We start from the raw sequence: 4,205 nt of genomic DNA on the forward strand, positions 1-4,205 counted from the left end.
AGGGGAAAAGATGCCAAGCCTGACTCTAAAAAATACTTGTCATGACATACATGTGATGGATAGCATGTATGCATGCTAGGAGAGTCCCGAAAAAAATTTACAAAAGTCGGTATTGTACTTAGAGGTACAACAAAGTTGATTTAAGCCTAGAACTAGATCAACTAGAGAATTTAAGATAAAATTAAGAATATTAAAGTCCTAGAATGGTTTAATATGGTGATTTGGAATTCGAGGATCAATTTGGAGTTAAACCGAAATTTTCACTACCTAGGGACAAAATGGGAATTTTTAGAAAAGATTTTTGGCCCCATTTGACTTATTGGAGTATGATTTGAGGATTAAGAAGTGAAAAAAATTTATTCTTGGTATTTTTCAGAGCATAGGGGCAAAATGGTAATTTTGCTACCTTAGGGGCAAAACAGTAATTTTCCACCACTAGGACATTTTCCAGCACATGGTTTTTCCTTATTCTCATTTTGACCATTGACTAATCGTGTGGTGGAGATAAAAAGGATTAAAATTTTTAAAGTTTTAAAAACTGGCCACTAACATGATGCCACGTGTCATGCCTTTATTAATTTATTATTTTTCTTTTTAAAAGGCACAAAAATCAGCCCATCTTCCAGCCCATGGCCGGCCAAACCAGCAAGAAGAGAGAGAAAACAAAAACAAAACCCTAGAGAGAGAAAATCAAAGAAAAAGTGTGAATTTTCAAGAAAATTAAGTGAAAAAGGTGAGATTTTTTCTATTAAGCTTGAGTTTTCTTATTCCCAAGCATTTCTCCTTATTTTTCATGATTAAATTGCATGTTTTCATGGTGATTTAATGGATGGTCATATGGGTCTAGAGAGAGAAAATTGTTGGATTGATTTGATTTTGATATATGTTAGTGTTTAGTGTTAGTTTAGCATGTTAGTAAACAAAATATGTAGAAAAACATTCATTTTTCCCATTACCTAGCCTTAGCTGAATTTTCAAGTCAATGGTGAGGAAGAATGTGATGTTATTTTAGGTTATTTGATTATGAAATCATGGTTTTTGATATGGAAATTAATGAATTATGGAAAGAAAATCAAGTAGGAAAAATTGTGACAATGATGCACCATTTTGGCCGAATTTTTCCAAGAAGGAATATGAATGTGGCTTTGCTGATTTTTGGGTTATTTGGCTGGACATTGGTGATTTGAAGCATTAGAAAAAGAAATGGGATCAATTGGAGCTAAATTGGATGCGTATTTCAATTTATCGGGTAAAAGATCGAAATAGGTCAATACGGTGTTTAGGCAAAATTTAGACCTTTTGCATTTCATACCATGCATTAGTGATCTAAATTAGTTATTTCAATTTAAGGGCAACGTAGTAAATTCCTTGATTTTATACTGTGTCAAGGTGGTGTGCCCTTCGACAAAGGCAAGGAAATTACGCCTAGGGATCACTAAGCTGAGTACACCCGAAATCTGAACTTTTGAAACCTGTGAGTAAACCTATTATTGTCTGAATTATCTAGAGTAGTTTTTATTCAATTTTGTGATTTGTGAAAATTATTTTAAATGATGAATTTCTTGTTTTATGAGAAAAATATGAATTTATAAAATAAATGGAATTATAAAATAAATTGAAATTTTTATAAATTGATTTGAAAATAGAATGTTGGATTTGAAAATTTGAGTAATTGGAGACCATGTGATTTATTGTAAATTATGATTTGAATTAAATGGCTTGTGATAAATTGGCATGATTGGCTGAATTTATACTTGTGTTGAAAAATATGAACTGTCTGTTTTGCCTTGATAAATTGGTTAGTAATGTAATTGCCATGCTATGCCATTGAGATTTGATCAATTGGTGGATTAAAGATTAGCTACTACAGTGGCGGGGTTTCGTGGACCAACCTATTAGAGGGGCACGGTAAACTCCTTTATATTCTCACCTCGGTCGTAGAGGCGCGTAGGGTATCTCCTGAGGTGGGCTTTTTGAGTGCACTTCACGTTAACCACCACGTGAAGTGAGACTCAGTCAACGCCAAGGAACGATTATTTTTTTTTAAAATAAAAACAAGTTTTATGATTATATAAAATTTTTCACAGCCTTGGCGAACTCGATTGGATACCCCTGGTCCAGGTGTCCCCGAGTACAGGATTTGGCATGAGCCAAGTTTTGAGAAATTCACGAGCCATATTAATTATTTGGTTGAAATGAATATTCGTGTTCTGAAAAATTTGCTAAAATGAATTATTTTTAATTGTCTCCCTTTACTCGCCTTTAGATTATTTAGATGGTGTTTGTTTACTCACTGAGATTTTATAATCTCACCTTTTTTTTTTATCCCATTATTTCAGGCCGGGTTAGCCTGTAGATAGCAGACATCGTTGAGAATTATAGTTGGTCATACTACTTAAAAAACTGTAGGTTTACTATCTTTACTACTTTTGTTCATTTGTAGGCCCATGTAGCACTGTAAATTAAATTTCATACTTTGATTTTCCGTATTATAGTTTGTATAAATATATTTAACTTTTACGTTACTAAAAAAATCATTTTCAGAATACTCTATAAATATTAATTTCTAAGAAAATAGAATATTTTACTGAATATTTTTTTTTTTAAATGGTTATAATTCCATTTAAATCATGTTTTAGACATTCAAATTAAATTTTGATTTCGAAATATGCATTTCTCGCTTAAGTACTACATTTTGGTCGAATTTGAAGTTTTTGACAAAAAATGACCAAAATGCCCCTGTGAAGTGAAATTTATTTTTCCACTGTTTAAAATCAAAAAAAGGCTTAAAAGCCTCTAAAAATACGACATTTGGCAACGACTAACCACAGGGGAGATAAGAAAACTGATACGAAAGCCTTGCGAGGTCTAGATATGGTATTCGAGGGATGAGTGCCTATTGGGACATCGCGACGGTTGTCACGTACTCAAGGATGGTTCCGGGTCGTGACATCGTATGCTTGTTGTAGTCCCCATTTTTGCCTTACCTTTTTCCACTTTTTTCCTCACTACTGCTAGCATTATTCTGATTTGGGTATTTACCATAAGGTTGTCATATTCATCATAATTGATTTCTTCAACATCAAATTCAACACTTTCTTGTAGCAGAGTTAGATTTACAGATTTGGCAATATCTTCAAATGGTACACCAATCGCTAGTGTTCATGTATTTTAACTAATGCCTACTGTATTCCTAAATATATATTCTAATTCATCAGCATGTTCCAGCCCGTGATATCAAAATATAGCATATTTTAGATTGGCTTACACAAACATCACAAAGAAACAAACTTTTTAACAACGTGCATATGTTAAATAATTTATAGTATCTAAAATATATAAAATTTAAAATACTTACTTTTATTTTAGCATCCCACCATGTATTTTAACTAATGCCTACTGTATTCCTAAATATAAATTCTAATTCATCAGTATGTTCCAGCCCGTGATATCAAAATATAGCATATTTTAGATTGGCTTACACAAACATCACAAAGAAACAAACTTTTTAACAACGTGCATATGTTAAATAATTTATAGTATCTAAAATATATAAAATTTAAAATACTTATTTTTATTTTGGCTTCCCACCATGTGGCATCAACTTCGATGCTTCTTGTCTCATGGTTCCAACCCAAATTTGTTTCTTTGGCCTTTAATTATTTTTATAAAGTCCATTCATTCCTTACACCATCTAGTCCATTTTTCAATTGCTTTTGGGTATTTATTAGCATGAGTATTAAATACCTATACGACAACTTCCCATCTTTTAGTTCTGAATGAAATTCCTAGTTTTCAACACTTACAAATCTCATATGTACAAACTTGAAATAAGATTTTGGTAGTGACCAAATCCCACTTTGCATTATGTTTTGGTTTTTCTAAAATTTCAAAATAAGGTTGAGGCATTTCTAGGGTATCCATAAACTACAACAAGACATATGAAGCAAAAAGTTTGTGTCATCACTATCCAAGAGCTGATCATTCGACCAGGATGGTCCATTACACCATTAGGAAAAAAAAGATTATTATTACTCCGTTAGGAAAACAATGATTATTAATACTCCATGAAATATTGATCATTCTTAATTCCCAACTTTTACAGATGGAAGAAATTATTAATAAACATGTCACAGCCCAATTTTCGGGCCATGACAGATGCAAGGGCCTAATGGGCATAGCCTACTAAGCCCAAGCAAGTCTAT

The 4,205-nt window shown here is 32.3% G+C and overlaps 1 long non-coding RNA gene across 1 annotated transcript; it reads left to right on the top strand.

Moving 5' to 3' along the window:
* Positions 695–2,515, top strand: LOC108663739. Its single transcript, XR_001929749.1, has 3 exons — positions 695–733; positions 1,390–1,474; positions 2,340–2,515. It is a non-coding gene; the product is annotated as an uncharacterized LOC108663739 (long non-coding RNA).

The sequence above is a fragment of the Theobroma cacao genome, chromosome 10, assembly GCF_000208745.1.
Source record: "Theobroma cacao cultivar B97-61/B2 chromosome 10, Criollo_cocoa_genome_V2, whole genome shotgun sequence".
Classification (NCBI taxonomy): Eukaryota; Viridiplantae; Streptophyta; class Magnoliopsida; order Malvales; family Malvaceae; genus Theobroma; species Theobroma cacao.